Source organism: Quercus robur, chromosome 12 (genome assembly GCF_932294415.1).
Source record: "Quercus robur chromosome 12, dhQueRobu3.1, whole genome shotgun sequence".
Lineage (NCBI taxonomy): Eukaryota > Viridiplantae > Streptophyta > Magnoliopsida > Fagales > Fagaceae > Quercus > Quercus robur.
The window spans coordinates 36,274,729-36,293,994 of NC_065545.1; the positions used below are offsets into that span (position 1 = coordinate 36,274,729).

General features: G+C 38.0%; 2 pseudogenes; one reads left to right on the forward strand and one right to left on the reverse strand.

Annotated features, from left to right (window-relative positions):
* The first annotated feature begins 1,214 nt into the window (after positions 1-1,214).
* Positions 1,215-15,848, forward strand: LOC126708450 (plastidial pyruvate kinase 2-like; annotated as a pseudogene).
* A 1,649-nt stretch (positions 15,849-17,497) lies between these two features.
* LOC126708451 (hevamine-A-like) lies at positions 17,498-18,158 on the reverse strand (annotated as a pseudogene).
* Positions 18,159-19,266: the final 1,108 nt, after the last annotated feature.

Sequence of the window (19,266 nt, forward strand, 5' to 3'; positions counted from 1 at the left end):
CCTCTCTTAGTTGTGAACAAATCCTTTATGGAAATAATCTTCTTTTATGAGTCATCTAAGGTTGCTCTCACTGGTGGACTGATGGCTAGGAGCTCCACCAAGATGATTCTGTCATGGTATTTTCTTCAAGTGGGGGATCTTCTTACGGGGATCCTGGAAGAGGATGGCTTCCTCTAGGCATGCTCGTTGAAGGCTGTCTTCACAAACCTCATAGTCTGTTTCTTTACAAGGATCTCTGCCGCTACTACTTTTTCAGAGATCTTCTCATTTAATAGGTATTTCTCATCATCGGGGAACTGGGTCAGTGAGTTTGTTATAGCTTAGCTCTTGATAGCTCTGGGGATCCTTCAGACCTATGTTGTATTGGGAAATTAATATTAATCACCGGGCTACTCTTCAAGATTGCAGGAGTTGATTGAGGAGGGCTTTTATTGGATGAGAGCTTGTCACCAATAGGATTTGGTGGGATGAAAAGTAATGATTCAGTTGTTGAGATGCATGACTGCCATACACACCCTTTCTATGTTGGGATACCTCATTTCAGTGTCCTTCAATGCTTTGTATGCTTGGGATCAAGATCCCAGGTACAACAATAGTGATTTTGCCATGGACTAGTACCCATATAGTAGGCAAATGACTCATGATCTGTTAAAGTTTTATGAAAGACATTTGGTTGCTCAACTCCCCATATAAAAACATTCTCCTTTTTCAACAGTTTGGATAGTCCACTAATGACCAAGGTTGGTCTTGGTGTGAACTTCCTAATGTAAGAAACTCTTTCTAAGAAGCTCTTGAGTTCCCTGATCGTGGTATGCCTCTTCATGGTTGATATTGTTGTTGCCTTAGTTGGATCTATGAGGAGATCGATGTTAGGCAAAGGAAATTTATCCTTTGGACGTGCCTTATTTAATTTGAAGGAGTTCACGCCAATAAATCTTCATATTTTTTCAATAGCTCCACCAGTTGCTCTTTTTTCTGTACTGACTGCTGATTAGGATGGGTCCTGGGTTCCTTGCGTCAGCCCCCAAGTTTACCTCTTCTAGTTTTTCCTTTGGTAGGGTTTATCTCTTCCTTTCCATATCTGTAAGTTTCTCCAGGATCTTCGTAAACAGTATATTAGCCTTCCTCCTTCTTTCTTTTTCTGTCCAAGGAATCCCTCAAACCATGGGCATTGCTTCCTTCTTCTAGGATGGGAATCCCTCGGGATCCTGGAGATGGGAAATTCTGACTCATCGTATCCCCAGGTTCCTCCAAGATCTCTTCTTGGGCTATCATGTAAGATGGTGGTTCGAGATCCTCTTGTAGGCTACATTCAGGTCCCGCGTGCCTTCATAAGCAATATTCTGCTTTCCCTCCAGGTTTCTTCTTCTTCTGCGATAGGAACCCCCGGGATCCCAAATATGGGAGCTCCCCGGGATCCTAACAATGAGATATTCTTCAACTGGAGCCGATTCATCATAAAGTATATTTTTCACAAAGTTTACTTTGTGCTGGATGAAATGACTAAGATTGGCAGTGACTTTTGTGGGGTTCCCATTCAATCCCTCTTTCACGTACTAGTGATACATTGAGAGGATTAGGCAATAGTTGTGATGTCATGGTTGGCCTTTAGAGCTAGTTGTAGGTGTCTTCCAGTAGTCTCTGTATCTCCTCCAAATCTTGTTATTTCCATAGGTGAGCCCAATTATTGAGCTGTAAGAAATGATAGATGTATTGTATAGTTGTTGAGCTTTCAATAATGTTGATTTTGCTACTGACTTGCAATATAGTGTTTCTATTGATTTTCTTCAAAATATATTTAAGGTCCACTGCATAATAGGCTTTAGCCCCCAAGACATGAGGCGGTTGTTGAATCATGCTTGATCCACCTTCTCTTGATGCTATTATGGAACTTCTATCCATTTTCTGGATGCCTCCATTTTTTTTTTACAACCATTTTACTTTGCTGGATTCGTGGAAATACTTCGCCTTTGCTGGAACTAACGATCTTTTAGGCTTTGTTGAAATTGAGGGTGTACTTAGCCTTGCTGGAATTAAGGATCTCCTCAACTTTGTTGGGATCAAGGATCTCCCAGGCTTTACTTTCCTGGAGTTAAGGATCTCTTAGACTTTGCTGGAATTAAGGATGTACTCAGCCTTGCTGGAATAAAGGATCTCCTCAGATTTGTTGGAACCAAGGATTTCTTAGGCTTTGCTGGGATCAAGGATCTCCCAGGCTTTGCTTTCCTGGAGTCAAGGATCTCTTAGACTTTGCTGGAATTAAGAATGTACTCAACCTTGTTGGAATAAAGGATCTCCTCAGCTTTGTTGGGATCAAGGATCTCCTCAGCTTTGTTGGGATCAAGGATCTCCCAAGCTTTGCTTTCCTAGAGTCGAGGATCTCCTAGACTTTGTTGGAATTAAGGATGTGCTCAGCCTTGCTGGAATAAAGGATCTCCTCAGATTTGTTGGAACCAAGGATTTCTTAGGCTTTGCTGGGATCAAGGATCTCCCAGGCTTTGCTTTCCTGGAGTCAAGGATCTCTTAGACTTTGCTGGAATTAAGAATGTACTCAGCCTTGCTTGAATAAAGGATCTCCTCAGCTTTGTTGGAACCAAGGATTTCTTAGGCTTTGCTGGGATCAAGGATCTCCCAGGCTCTGCTTTCTTGGAGTCAAGGATCTCTTAGACTTTGTTGGAATTAAGAATGTACTCAGCCTTGCTGGAATAAAGGATCTCCTCAGCTTTGTTGGGATCAAGGATCTCCCAGGCTTTGCTTTCCTGGAGTCAAGGATCTCCTAGACTTTGCTGGAATTAAGGATGTACTCAGTCTTGCTGGAATAAAGGATCTCCTCAACTTTGTTGGGATCAAGGATCTCCAAGGCTTTGCTGGGATCATGGAACTACTCCATTTTGCTAAACCTGTGGGTGGAGCCAAGGAACTTGTCCATTTTGTTAACCTGCGCCATATGATATTATTATCAAGTTGCTGCAAAATTATTTAGCCCCACAACGTGAGGAAATTGCTTTGCTATGTAATTTACATTTCATCAAATCTCTTTGATTCACTTACTTCTCTTTCTTCTTTTTCTTTTTAAACAAATGAAACAATATCATAATTTTTTTTTTTAAAAGAAAGAATACATTAGCCCCCAAATGTGGGGCCATTTGTCTATTATGTAGCTCATACAATCTTCATTTCATCAATATACTTTATTTGTTCACTTCTCCATTTTTCTTTAAAGTAATGAGACAATATTATAATTGTTTAAATATTACTACATGACCCCCTGTTTTTCTTTTAAAAAGCAGGGCAATGATCTATTATGTTCAAATTGTAAAGCAGAGAAAATAATAACGCATAAAACTTATCTTGTGTTGGGAAATTCCCCAAAATTCCATATAGAGTCTCTCGGTAGAACGTTCGTTGGAGGAACCCACACTTTTGGGATCTTGATGTTGAATGCACTAAGAGGAACTTTCCTTCCTCTAGGTGTTTCCTAGCTTTGGAGCCATGCTTGCGAAAGGACTACTTTTTCCCTCTCCTTTTTCCCAGTCCCCAGTGAAGTCGCCAAAATGTGAGAGTGCTTTTTTTCTTTAGCACACAGGCCCAAGGATCCTGGGCCAAATAGTTGTATTTTGGTGGACTGGGCTTGGTTCACCGCAGCTAAATGGGGGCTGATTACGAACCAAGTTGTGCGCAAGTCACATAAATCTCCTCAAGGCAAAAATGCGATTCCTCCTAAGCAATAAAATACCATTATAAGTGTTTTAGTATCATAAAATGACCCTTTACTCTTACAAAATAAGTAAAATAGATGTTCATAATATTCACAATGAGAAAGAGATTGAAATAGAATATTTAAGGCTTATCTTTTATCGTATAAACATTTTAAAGAATTCCTTCACTTGGTACCCCGGGCGTACTGTCGTGGGATCCCGGGACGTACTGTCGTGAGATCCCGGGGCGTATTAGGCCTGTAAGAACCCAGAATCTCTGGTTCTCTGCACTATATATATATTAATACATATACATATATGTAAATGAATTTCATGAGAATGATTTAGCCACGAGGATCCTAGCCCCAATTCTCACAGACTTATACTTTTGCACAAGACTTGTGGGATTTGGAACTCAAGTCTGAGTGGTTTTGCTTGGGCAGGGACTCAGCTTTACAAGCTAGAATATATATGTATTGAGCAGTGTTGAGGTCTGAAAAGAAAGGGTCATAATAAAATAAGCCCAAAACAGAAGAACAAGTCAAGCCCAAAAGGAAAAAATTCAGGCTAAGCCCAAAGCAATAGATACGGATGACTCATGGGGGAATAAAAGGAAGGCCCAGAGGATCCTGAAGCCCAGAAAAGAAAGAAGCATCCAAAAAAGAAACCACGGCAAAGTATAAAGAAGCAAGGATCCTCAATAAGCGCAGATCCCTTCAAGCACAAATAAAAAGGAAGACTGGGACAGATCGATAGAAAGAAGACAGAAGAAGAAAAACAAGAAATAAAAGCAAAAGACGCGAGCGACCTCTCAATGGCATAGACAGAAAAGGACCTTGGGGAACCAGGACAGGGAAGAAGAATGGTAACAAATGACTTTCAAAATGGCAGAACAGGATTTCGCCCAAAAAGGAAAGAAAGGGAAAAGAGGAAGATGCCAGAAATGGGGATGCCGAGAAGGGCATACCTCAGCACGTCCCAAAGAGGATGGCCAACCAGAAGCTTTCGAAGGAATCAGAACTAAGAGAAGGAAAGAACGAGAGAAAACGGAAAAGGGACTTACCGAGACGATGGAGACAGAGTATGCTCTGTTTGCAAAAGAACAAAACAGGGGAACCAACAGTTCCCTGGGACGCCCAGAAAACTCCATTATAAAAGGAGGGGATGGGTTGTGAAGAAAGCAGCGAGAAAAAAAGAAAGAAACACAAGAAAGAAGAAATTCTCTAGGAAAAACTATCAGAAAAATCTGTGCAGAAAGAAAATACTAAGGGAAAACAAATACTGCTTCCCGATATCCTGTAAAGGCCACTATTACACATACTCGGATTCAACGAGAATCAAACTTTGCAAGTTTTGAAGGCTGAAATAGCCATTCAAGACTGTAATTTTTGAGCTTGATTGGACCTTGTATCACGTCCTAGTGAGCTTTTCTGTAATCAAACAGATAATGTATTAATGAAATACTGTTTTATAATTCCCAGGATCCTCACAGCACTTTTTTTTTTGTCTCACTAATCCTGTTTTTCTTTCTTTCTGAACTTACGTTGTTAATTTTTGGCACTCTTCGATATCCTTGTTTGTCATTTTTCTGTATATTGTCAGGAGTATTCTCTGCATTCACTTGATTCTTTAACAACTTGTTAGCTGTGGTGAGTCAAGGCCCGGTCCACCAAATCCTTTTCCTTTTCATTCAGGCCCGGGATCCTTGGGCCTGAGTATCCCCGAAAAAGGCACTCTCACAAGCAGCAAGAAGCAGTAAAGAAATATGCAAAGTAATTGTTAGAAATTCTCAAATCAATATGAGATATTTCATTATTTTTCTTGATTGTGGATTACAAATGTGCTCACTAAGACGTGATACAAGGTTCAAATAAGCTCAAAAATTACAGACTTTGATGGCTATTTAAGCCTCTAAGACTTGCAAAGTTTGAATCCTTTTGAATCCAAGTATGTGCTATAGTGGCTGTTTCTGGGATACCGGGAGACATTCCTCTGTTTTTCTTAAATTTTACAGAGTTCTAATGACTCTGTTATGATATTCTTCCTACTGAAAATCCTCCCCCTTTCAACATGGGTTTTCTCTTCCTTTTATAGTGTGTTTTCTAGGGCTCCATAGTACTAGTGATTTCTCTCTTTTGCCCCTCAGAGCTCGTGCTGTGACAGTTGCTCAAGGGCTGGTCTCTTCCCTTTTTTCTCATAGTTTTCATCTTTTATTGCTGTTTCTCTAAAAGTCATTTGCTGACTTTCCATTTCGGGGCGTCCTCAGCAATTAGCCTTCTTCAATCTCTCTTCTTTCAAGGTTTCTCATTTTTCAGACTTAGCTGTCGGTGTTATTTCCTTGTTGTCATCATTCCCAAATAGTTGGAATCTTTTACTGCTGGGTTGAAAGTTCTCTTCCAGTTGCTTCTGCGTATGATTTTCTCATTCTTGGTTCCTTGTGGTACAGCTCCTTTTTTCATGAATGTTTGCTTTATACTTTCTGATTCTTTGCTGCACCAGTGGGTACTTGAGAAGGACATCTCTGTTCTTCATTTCTTGTATTTCGTGGTACCTTTCTTGAGTTGTCTCAATCCTACAGTAGCTGTCTTGCATTACCTGAGGATCCCGGGTGTCTGGCAGCCTCTGGGTATCCCGGCCCTCTGGCAGCCTCTGGGTATCCCGGCCCAGTTCTTTCACTGAATTTTGCTGGACTTTTTAATGACCTTTTTGCTGGAAATCTGAACATAAATAGGGCCTTAATGTTGATTCTTCTTGCTGCTTGAATTGGGCCTTCTTTACTTTTCATGGAATGGGCATTCTTGTGAAATTTTGGCCTTCAATAGAGTGATATTAGATATTCCACCTTGATGAGATAGCCTTTGGCTTTTTGAATAAACAATCACTTGAATTTTAGGTCGCTTACCCTTTTTCCTAGTCAAATACTAGAATGTGTGACAGGCTTTTGCAGCTCAATATTTCTTTTCATTTGGAGATTTACATTTGGTAAGCTCTTTTTAGCAAAAAAATAAAGAGTGGGAAGATATATAGACACAAGTCTATGCATGTCTCAAGATCATTATAATCATTCACTAATTACTCATGACAAGTTTGAAGATCTATTTACAACAATCACATAGATTTCAAGATTTCTCCCACAGTGATATGAGTGCAATGAAACAAGCTCTACTCGAAAATGCACAAAACCATTAGCACAAAGGTACAAGGCAAAACAAGTTATTAGACATAAACTCAACAATGTCAATCAAACTTTTTGATTTTCTAATTTTTATGTAATTTTTGGATTTTTGACACAAGAAGAAAAGAATTGATCAAAAACAAAAGAAAACCAAAAGAGTGCACAAATAGACAAACAAACAAGATCATGCTGGACAAAAATTAATAAAGTAGTGTGTGCCCCAACACAAACAAACTTATCATATCATAAATATGTGAAGCACACAACACACAAGAGAGTCAAGGAATTGTACCAACACCAATGGTCTTACGGGGTGATTCAAACCGTGGACCATCGAGAGGCTTGGTGAAGATGTCCGCCTTTTGATTGTCGGTGTGTATGAACTCAAGACACACAACTTTTTCTTCTACTAGATCTCGAATGAAATGGTAACGTATCTCTATGTGTTTAGATTTTGAATGCTGGACAGGATTCTTGGAAAGATTGATGGCACTGGTGTTGTCACAGAAAACACACATTGTCTCTTGAGGAATTCCATAATCATGAAGTAATTTCTTTATCCAAAGAAGCTGAGTGCAGCAACTTCCAACGGCGATGTATTCTGCTTCAGCAGCAGATAGAGACACAGAATTTTGTTTCTTGCTCATCCACGAGACAAGATTGTTGCCAAGGTAGAAGCAGCCTCCTGAAGTACTCTTCCGATCGTCTACACTACTAGCTCAGTCAGCATCTGAATACCTAGCAAGACAAGCATTTGAGTATTTTGAATACCACAGACCATAGTTTGAAGTTCCATTAACATATCTAATGATTCGCTTGACTGCTGTCAGGTGAGATTCCTTTGGATTAGCTTGATATCTGGCACAAACACCAACACTGAATGCAATGTCTGGTCTACTAGCTGTAAGATAGAGTAAACTCCCAATGATACTCCTATATAAGGTAGGACTTACTTCTACTCCAGAAGAATCAACATTCAGTTTAGTAGATGAGCTCATGGGAGTGGAAGCATGTTTTTTGGAGTCTAGTCCAAACTTCTTGACAATGTTTCTAGCATACTTCTCTTGTGAAACAAATATGCCCTCCTTCTGCTATTTGACTTGTAGACCCAAGAAAAATGTGAGTTCCCTCACCATACTCATCTCAAATTCGTTCTTCATCTCTTCAGAAAATTCAATAGTACGATCTTCAATGGTAGCCCCAAACACTATGTCATCAACATAAACTTATGCCACAAGGAGATAATCTTCATCATTTTTGACAAACAAAGTTCAGTCAGCATACCCCCTTTTGAATCCTCTATCTAAGAGGTAATGAGTAAGCCGATCATACCAAGCTCTAGGTGCTTGTTTTAAGCCGTAAAGGGCTTTCTTCAGTCTCAACACATGATTAGGAAAGTGAGGATCCTCAAATCCTTTTGGTTGCTCAATAAACACTTCTTCATTTAGATATCCATTCAGAAATGCACACTTAACATCCATTTGGTAAAGTTTGAAGTTCATAGTGCATGCAATGGACATCAGAATTCGAATGGACTTGAGTCTTGCCACAGGAGCGAAGGATTCATCAAAGTCTACTCCTTCTACTTGAGTGTATCCCTGAGCTACTAACCGAGATTTGTTTCGAATTATCTCTCCATCTTCATCAGTTTTGTTTATGAAAATCCATTTTGTGCCTATGAAATGAACATTTTCAGGCCTTAGAGCAAGTTCTCACACATCATTCCTCACAAAGTGATTCAGCTCTTCATGCATTGACTTTACCCAATTCTCATCTTGAAGAGCCTCTTCTACCCTTTTTGGTTCAAATTGAGCAAGATAGTAGTGATAGGGTACATGATTGGCTAGCAGGATGTTTCCTTTTCTGAGGCGAAGACCTTCATCTAGAGACCTTATGATGTTGCTTTCCGGATGGTTCTTAATTACTCTTGAAGATGGCTTCTTTGATGTGGAGACTTCATCACTTCGAGAGATAGGAGGATGGACTTCAGGAGGAGTAAGAGGACTTGATGTTCTAGACATCGATCTCGTTTCCATTCTTGGGTTGATGGGAGTCGATTCTTTTTCTGGTGTAGGTTCTTCACCTTCTATATCAAGAGCTTCGACCTTAACATCGGGTTCTTTGGTGCTCGGCACTTCACCATTATCAATCATCTCCACCGTAGGTAAGGCATCATCAATCTTGACATTGATGGACTCCATCACTGTCTTAGTTCTCTTGTTAAAAACTCTATATGCCCGACTTGTAGTAGAGTACCCAAGAAAAATACCTTCATCACTTCTCGCATCAAACTTCCCCAGATTCTCCCGATCATTTAGGATATAACATTTGCTTCCAAACACCCGGAAATACTTCACTCTAGGCTTCTTTCCATTTCAAATCTCATAGGCGGTCTTCTTTGTTCCTACTCGAAAAAATATTCTATTGCTAATGTGACACGAAGTGTTGATAGCTTCTCCCAAAAACTTTTGAGGTATTTGCTTGTTAAACAACATGACTCTTGCCATTTCCTGAATAACCCAATTTTTCCTCTCTACCACTCCATTTTGTTGAGAAGTTTTGGGGGCTGAAAATTCTCTCTTGATTCCATTCTTTTCACAAAAAGACTCGAATCTTGCATTCTCAAATTCCCTCCCATGATCACTTCTAATTTTGGCAATAGAGACCCCTCTCTCATTTTGTAGTTTCTTGCACAGAATCTCCAACTTCTCACATGCTTCTGATTTTTCTCTAAGGAATTCAACCCAAGTGTATCTTGAGTAATCATCCATAATGACCATAATGTATCTCTTTCCTCCTAGATTTTCAGTTCTGGTAGGCCCCATTAGATCAACATGAAGTAACTCCAAACACCGAGAAGTAGCAATCACATTCACCTTGTGATGACTTGCCTTTGTTTGCTTTCTCATTTGGCATGCACCACAAACGGTCTTCTTCACCTTTCCAAACTTAGGAAGTCTCTCAACTGCTTCAAGTTTGAACACTTTAGCTACTTGTTTGAAATTAGCATGCCCAAATCTGTGATGCCAAAGTTCCAACATATTCACCCGAGCACTCCTACAAGAAATGGGTGCCGTGGGAACTACTCCATAACAGTTATCAGTAGTCCGATTTCCCTCCAAAACCTGAATCCCTTCTTCATTGATGATCAAGCATCCCTTCTTAGAGAATTGTACCAAGAAATCATCATCACAAATTTGAGTGATGCTCAACAGATTTGCCTTCAGCCCTTTTATGTATAACACATCTTTCAACAACGGTAATCCAGGTATCTCGATAGTTCCTTTGCCTAGGACTTGAGCATGACTTCCATCACCAAAGGTCACATAGTCACCAACCTTTTCTTTGAGAGTCTTAAACAGTGACTTATCCCCTGTCATATGGCGAGAACAACCACTGTCAAGATACCACAAATATGCATTAAACACCTTCAATGAGGTATGCACAAATAAGCTCACATGTGACAAACATTCTTGACCTTCAAACAAAAATTCATCATCAGATTTCATGCTTCTTTCAGATTGACCTTTCAATTTCAGATTCTCAATCATCTCACACAACATTCTATTCTTTCTTTTATATTTCTTAATCAATGATTTAGATTCAGATATGCTACTGTGTAAGACATGATTCTGATTTTCAAAAAATTCCAGCATATGAACAAATATTCTGGCATGTTTCTTAGTTTTTAATAACTCTACAAGATCATTGGTAAAACACTCTTCAGACATGTGCATAGAATCATTTTCACAAACACTTAGACCATAATTCAGCATGGTATTTTCCATAACAGCTACCACAACCCGGGTCTAGGATCACACTTAGGTAATAAAACCACAATAAGTGTACCCGCTCTGATACCAATTGAAAGTTCAATTTTGTGTATAAACACCCTTGAACGTTTAGACCCCCAATTTACAAATTAACCAATTCAAGCATTATGTCAAACAACTAGTGTGCGGAAAATGAACATAAGCTATAATATAAAATTGGATAAACTATCTAAGCCAAATTAAAATTACAACCTACAACAGATAATAAAAAGGCAAAGATAAAAGGGAAGGAAGATGCAAACACAAAGACAACACGCGATGTGTTATCGAAGAGGAAACCGAAGCCCTCGGCGTAAAACCTCTCCGCTGCCCTCCAAGCGGTAAACAATTCACTAGAAAATGTAGTTGGGATACAAGGACAGCAATAGACCCTCCAAGCCTAATCTACCCAGTGCACCTAAGTCCTCCAAGCTTCTTGCTCCAACGAGGTTGCGTCGAACCTTTTTCTTTTCTAGCTTCCCGGATTCCGCTACTAGACCGTAGCATCAACCAATGTAGATTGGTTCCTTCCTAACTGCTTCCCAGCAAACCAAACAACCCTCTCACAGTGATGAATATGGTGAGAACAAGATTTTGGTAAAATGTCTCTCAAGGATTTGAAAATGGAGAGGAAGAGAGTTGAGGAATTTTAAGAGACTCTAATGTATAGATTGTTGGTGAATCAATCTTGTTTTTCTTTAGGGTTTCTCTCTCAAAATTCTCTCTGGAAGCTCTCTTACATTTGTGGGTATAAGGGGTATTTATACTAGAGTGAGAGAGGAATGTGAAACGTCAAATTTTACAAAACAAGAGTGGCTCACGGCTTGGCCTCGCGGCTTGACTAAGTCACAAGATCCAGTCGCGAGATAACCTTATGCCCAGTTGTCCTGTAGTGCTCCAGCTAGCATGACTGTTCACCTTCTGGCACGCTTGGCACGTGTGCTGCGTTTGGCGGCTTAGAGCCGCGAGCTACCAGTGAGAGCAAGCCGCGAGTCTCTGTTTTCTTGCACACTCTTGAGCAATCAACACTCTATCTCACTCACTACCCTTACAACAAACCCACTTAAATACAGGGTTACTAAATGCTGAAATACAAGCAAATTTGACACGGAATAAAGCCAATAAAATGGTTGATTAAATTCAAACTTACACACTTGAGATGAATTTTCATAACAAGTTCAAATTAGTACCTGTTTCCACCAGTTCAGACTCTTCAGAGCCTTTAAGAACCACAGATTTTAAGCTCACTGTATATTCTGTTGAGAGATGATTGTCTTTGGATTGCAAGTGTTATTAAAGAGGCAAGCTCTGTTCTCTGTATACCAGATTAGAATTAGGAATGATGTAACATTTGCTTTTATGACATATGCACTGCACGACTGACTCTTGATCTATGCTATAGGTGGTATGATGTCGTTGATGGTGAAATCCAAGACAGAAGATTCAGTGAAATGTGTAGTCGTTGATGGAGGAGAGCTCAAGTCTAGGCATCACTTAAATGTTCGAGGAAAGAGTGCAACACTACCTTCCATCACTGGTTAGACCTTGAATCTTTATGCCCTCTGTACTATCCTACTGATTTGCCTTTTCCTCTCTCTCTCTCTCTTGGTGAGCAGTTACTGAAATTTTTTCATTTTCCAAATGGACATAAATGTTTATATTGGTTTGTTGCAGAGAAGGATTGGGATGATATCAAATTCGGAGTGGACAACAAAGTTGATTTTTATGCCGTCTCCTTTGTTAAAGATGCACAAGTAGTTCATGAATTGAAGAATTATCTGCAAAGTAAACATATAGACAAAATACCTTAATTTAAAAAAGAAATTTGAACATGCTTGTTGGGCTTCCCTGGAGTACCAATTATAATATAATTTTTCCATTTTCTATGGCAAGCTGTGGTGCAGATATACATGTCATTGTCAAAATTGAAAGTGCAGACTCTATCCCAAATTTGCATTCCATTATCACAGCATCTGATGGGGTGATCTCCCTAATCCTTGCCTTTCATCTTCTAGTTGCTGCCCCATTTGATGGACAGTTATCATGTAGACCTAGAATTCCACTAGTTTTCTTTAATATTGATCTAAATCTGGCTTCTTACTTATCAATAAAAAAAATAAAAAAATCTAGATTCTTGCTTGTCTTGTGTACTACCTGGCACCTGCTTCAAGTAACACATGCTTTTCCTATTCCAGGCAATGGTTGCAAGAGAAGACCTTGGTGTAGAGCTCCCTATTGAGGAGGTTCCACTTCTGCAGGTATTTTACTTTTAAGTTTTAATAGAATAGCAACAAAAGGGATGTCATTGCCTGTTTTGGTGGCCTTTTATAGGAACTTTGAAGAGGTCAAGTTGAGTTACTCTGACATTCAGAACATTTCAATATGAAATGCAGGAAGAGATAATCAAGATCTGTCGTAGCATGGGGAAGGCTGTTATTGTGGCAACAAATATGCTGGAAAGCATGATTGTACACCCAACAACAACCAGAGCGGAGGTATCAGACATTGCCATTGTTGTCCGAGAGGGTGCTGATGCAGTAATGCTTCCTGGTGAAACTGCTCATGGAAAGTAAGCTACTTCTTTTTGACTTTGTAGTCTGTTACTTCGGATTTTTTTTGGATAAGTAATTAATTTAATTAAAAACAGAGAAAGTGGTACCCAATTTCACTAGCTGTATACAGTTAGACACTAGTCTGTTACTTTGGATGTGATTGGAGATTATTTTTTTTGAGTGTAAGCATCATGCACAATGAGAAGTATTTACTTACTTCTGATCAATCCTTGGTGGGTACGGAGAGATTTGATGTCCCTGGAAAAATACCTAAGATTGAATGGTTTGGTTCCTTGCTGTCAAATTTTGTTCACTGCAGATTTGTGTTTCAGTGGTGTTGCTCAGGTTGCAATAGAGCAAGTAAAATCCATATTGCTTACCAGCCACTATGGGCTTAAATAATATAGATTATTTATGTGTAAACTTTTACACCTTAATGCACTCAAATGACATGATTTCACTGCCATGCAGGTTCCCTTTGAAAGCTGTGAAAGTCATGCACACAGTTGCATTACGGACTGAGGCTACAATATCAGGCGGTGAAATGCCAGCTAATCTTGGTCAAGCTTTCAAGGTTATTTTATGCAAATTTCATATGTTTTGATGTTTCATGGAGTCTCTATCTGCACCACCTCCCCCCCTCCGAAAAAAAACCTATTTGATTTTTAACACTGAATACTGACTAGAAGTTTTTTTGTTGTGTGTAGAATCATATGAGCGAAATGTTTTCTTACCATGCAACCATGATGTCTAACACTCTTGGAACCTCAATTGTTGTCTTCACCAGAACTGGTTTCAGGGCTACTCTACTGAGCCACTATCGGCCTTCTGGCACTATTTTTGCTTTTACAAATGAGTGAGTTTCTTCTATACTTAAGTCCCAAAACTGTTACACAATGAGGATACTGTTTACATTGGAGGTTATGATACAGTATTGCATATTGGACCTCATCATGCTGCAGGCATATTTTCTGTCTCTATTATATTTTTCTTTAGGCATTAGTTTACTCTTGACAAACTCTTAGCTGGTCATTGTGATGCAAACTATGGCATAATAAATGTCCTATCTTGTCTTAGTTGACTGTATGGCTGAAAATATAGAACTGCTAAGTTCGTTAGTGTCTGGATTAATTACTGAAATCCAAAATTAACCTGGAGCTGGGAAAATCAAATTATTTTCCTGAGATCAGCTACTTTTGAGAGTTTATTTCTATTAATTGACATTTTGTTTAAATATCGTTGAGTCAGAAGTTCATGAATGAGGTCTATTGTCTGCTTGATGAGTTAATTGAGAGTTCGGAGAAAAGCCAAGGAATGTAAATCTAATAATGTGGCTGATCACATAACTTTGATGGCCATGCAGGAAGACTATTCAACAGAGGTTGGCAGTGTATCAAGGAGTCTGTCCTATCTACAGCAATTCTCAGAAGATGCTGAAGAGACATTTTCAAATGCCTTAGCTTTATTACGGGTAAAGGTTTTCACAAGTGAATTCACTTGCATCATTTGACTTGGCCAGTAATGAAGATGTTCTGGTCTGCTCAAATTTAGCTAACAAAGATCAGCATTAAATAATACAATAGAATTATAAGTTCAAGCTTCAATGTGTTTCTCTTTGAAACCCGAACATAGATGGGTTGTGGTGCATCTGGCTTTCAGGGTCAGAACTTCAACCTGGGAACAATCCATATTTAGATAGGATATATATATATATATATATATATATATATATAATAACCTTTGGGTTTGGCTTGCATCAAATGCTCCTGTGCACTGGACGCAACATGTGTCCTAAATGGCCATGTGTTGGTCGTGTATCTTGTCTTGTGCATAGGAGCATTGGATGGAAGCCTTACCCCAATAACCTTCAACGTGGGCCCAATATCTCTTGCCCTGTGACATTTGTGCTTTTGCTTTTCCATGTATCTTACATGGTATACTTTATGACTGACCATGCTGTCCATTTAGACTGATGAATGACATTTCAATTTAGAGGGTATATCTCTATAAAAGACAACTGGAGATTTGGCACTCCCAACCTTAAGTGGACTATCCTTACGCAATCTTTATAGTTTTCTTGGAAATCAGAGCTTGTTGAATTGTGTAAGCCCATAAGGTGATGAATAGATGCTATCCATAATTCAACCAGTGTTCTTGCCATTGAGTGCTAGATTTCACTGACAGCTAGATTTTCTGAATCCGAAAATTCAAATTATATAGGTTTCATATGATCACATCTTCATCATTGTAATATACTTTTTTTGGTTTTCATGTACAGAAGCAAGGGATGGTGAAGGAAGGAGAAGAGGTAGCACTTCTCCAGAGTGGAAGACAACCCATCTGGCGGTTCCAATCTACCCACAATATCCAGGTTCGGAAAGCGTAGATGCCTGTGATTATTTTGAACTGTTAGGGCACTCGAATCTGTTCTGGGGTTTCCCTCTGATGGATAGACGTGAATTTTGCTTGCATTATTATTTATGTGTGTTTCATGGTTCCACTTGCTTCTCTTTGGTGCTTTGTTCTGTTTTGTTTTTGGTAGAATACTGCTTTTTAAATTTCCTGATATATGTTCAGAAATCTATAGAGCTTGCCGTTTTATCTTGTTAAACACCAACACAGTACTTAACACAATTTGGTCATCCAAAATATTAATCACAATACAATCACTATAGAAACCAGATGATATAAAATTCGATCACTAATGTCAACCAATCATGCAATGGCATAAAAACCAGATTGTTTTTAATAAACTAATATTTAATATATATTTTCTTGAATTTTCATTTTGTTCCGGTTCAAATAAAGAATATTATCTCTAACTTATTTTCAAGGAAAAAAAAAAACAATATAGAGTATATTCTCCATTTCCATGTACACACTATATGGCAAATAAAGTATATTCTCCATGTCCATGTGCATACTATAAGGCATCCAATATCCACTATGATTATAATAATGTTTCAAGTTTTCATACGGGCATGTATCAAACTGAAGGAAATATCCAACCACATCCACATCTTTGATTCTTTGTGCTTGTTTTCCAGAAAAACTAAAAGGTATAGATGAAATCACAACACCGTGACTGAAAAAATAGTCCAAGCCAAGAAAGTCAGGCTCAACATTCAAATTTATGTATAGAATCATGCCAAATAATTAATCCGTACTAGCTTAAATCTCAATTTTTTTTTTTTTTTTCCCTTCATGGCTATCCGACCACATCCACATCTATTGTGTCATACAAGTCAATGTATAGGGGTGGCAAAATTGGATACGACCCGCGAACCCGACACGACATGATATGAAATTAGCAGGTTATAGGTTGAGACTTAACAGGTTCGTGTCATATTCGGGTTGACACAGCTGACTCGTTTAATAAACGAGTTGGGTTAGTGTTGAATATATAGATCCCGTTTGACCCATCTGACTCGTTTGATTAAATGACATTTTACCAATATACCCTTCAAACTCTAGATATATAAACTTATTAGTTGTTGTGATTTATTTTCTTTGACATATTGTGATTGATTATTTGTGATATTGTGATATGCTTTAGTTTTGAATGATTATTTGTGATGCAATTACTTGTTAGTTCTGAAATTTATATTAAAAATATTTATTTGTTTGTTTTTTTCATTTTTTTTTCAATTTGATAAAATCTGATAAACAGGTCGACACGACTGACTCATTTAATAAATAGGTCGTGTTAGGGTTGAGGAATCTTGACCCGTTTAATAAACATGTCGGGTTAGTGTTGACCTATATCGCCGAATACTCATGAGTTGACACGACACGAACCCAACATGCGAACACGAATTGCCACCTCTCGTTATGAATACGGTTTTGAACTCTGTTTCAGTTTTTCTAGTGGAATAAAATATTTTTGTACTGGCCGATTTTGGTGTACCGTTTTAAAGTGTTTTGGGGTTCCTAAAAAATAATTTATATGTATTCTAGTACAACATAAAATTGTCAATTCAAATAAATAAATAAATAAATAACTAAATATCTTTTTAGGTTAAATAAATAACTAAATATCAAATGATACAAATCATTTAGTCTTAACTCTTTAGTCTTAAACATCAATATAACATCACATAATAAGAAGATTTACAAGTCAATAACAAAATATCAAATAATACAAAACATTTAGTCTTAACTTTTAAGTCTTAAACCTCAATATAACATCAAACAGTAAAAAGATTTATAACAAGTCATTACTCATTACATAAGTCCATAAAAACCATCAAGAAATGGACATTAAGGAGCTGCACTTAAGTGCACAACTCTTCCTGACTGACTATATGCCTTTAGGTACCTAGCAAGATCATCCCAATGAAGTGTTGAGCCAAGCTCTATGTCAAAATCTATGCCATCTAATATTGCATCACCTTGTGGACGTGAAGGTGACTGTCCATCCAAGAAATTGTTCCATACATAATCAGCTACATTTTTGGCATCCATTGAAGAAGCTAGAGAGTAGCTTCCAATGTCACCTCCAATTGAGAGTATCACCTTAATTCCTTGGCTTTAGCAATATCTTATGCAAGGGCTGACCATGGTGCACCCATTGGAAGCTGGGTTACAATAACCTGCAAGGCTGATTGCTGGGGTTCGACCATTGCCAAAATGGTTCAGAAAAGATATGATTACATGGGAATATTTTCCAGTGGCACATGTTTCAGTTAGAGTTCCTTCATGGCCACTCTGACCCCAGTAAACGGCAATGCCACCAGCTTGAGAGGTTCTGATGAAAAGACTAGGGTAGGGAGAGGAAGGAGTAGAGCTGTAGGTAGAGGAATTTTAGCCATTTCATTTTGCTAGTTATCAATATGGCAATGTCTTTGGTTTTTGTTGCTGCCATGCTATGGGGGGTTGCTCCCTTTTATAGGATTCAGGAATTAGGATATACGCACCTCATTTTTAAAATTTGACAACGACATGTTTTGCTTCAAAATTTCAAAACATTTTACTTAATAATATATTATGCCCCTAATATTTTGGTAATTTGAAGTACATTTCATGTTAATTTGATGTGTGTTTACCATTTAATTCAATTTTTTGTAGTTTACTAAATGTTAAAATATAAAAAATTATAATTTTAAATATTTTTATGGATAAGGTCTTTTATGTGGCAAGTGATCTCTTGGAAGCCAAGTTTTGACATCATATATAATCCTAATGCAAAATCTCTTTTTTTTTTTTTTTTTTGGGTGCAAAGTCCATATTATAAATTGTTTAGACACTAGCAACTTTGATATTCCAAAGAAGGTAGAGAGAAAGCTTGTGTATTGCCTTATGATTAGTTGTTAGTTTTTTCCTTGTTTGTTTGTTATTTGAATTTTTCTGTGAATTGCAAAGCAATTGATATCTTAGGACTACATGCAAACCATAGCTTTGTTGCCTTAGCTGTGAAATGAGTGTTAGTCACGCATCACATCCTATCATTTCTATAATATTACTGAAGCTAAATCCTTCGTTACATTATAGTAATTACAAATCTACTGTTACAGAAAACTGAGAAAGAGAAAGGGAGACAATTATTGCGGCTGCTGAAGAGAAGAGAAAGAAAGAAAATATGGAACAACTAGCTGAGAAGAGAAGTTACTCTAAAAGACAGCAACTTTATTGTATTATATATACCAGAAATTTCAAATATGGTAGGAGAGAGTGCGTACCGTATGGTTAAAAAGACTTACAAGGAGATTTACTTGTGAGTTGTGGCAATAGAAGTAACTATCTGTAAAGCTTTCATCAGTTCATGTCTCTCTTCTTTTTTACGTACACGTATATATCTGATGGTCCAGCCATATTAACTTATTATCATTTTTATTAGGATAAATTACAAATTACACCCTTAAAATTTGGATTTTATCTCCTGACATTTGGGAATATTTGGATTTTACACCCTCACATTTTAAAATTTAGATTTTACCCCCTATATTTTAGGGGTGATTGGATTTTACTTCTTAAAGTTTGGGAGTATCTGAATTTTACACCCTATTGTTTCAAAATTTGGGGGTCTAAAA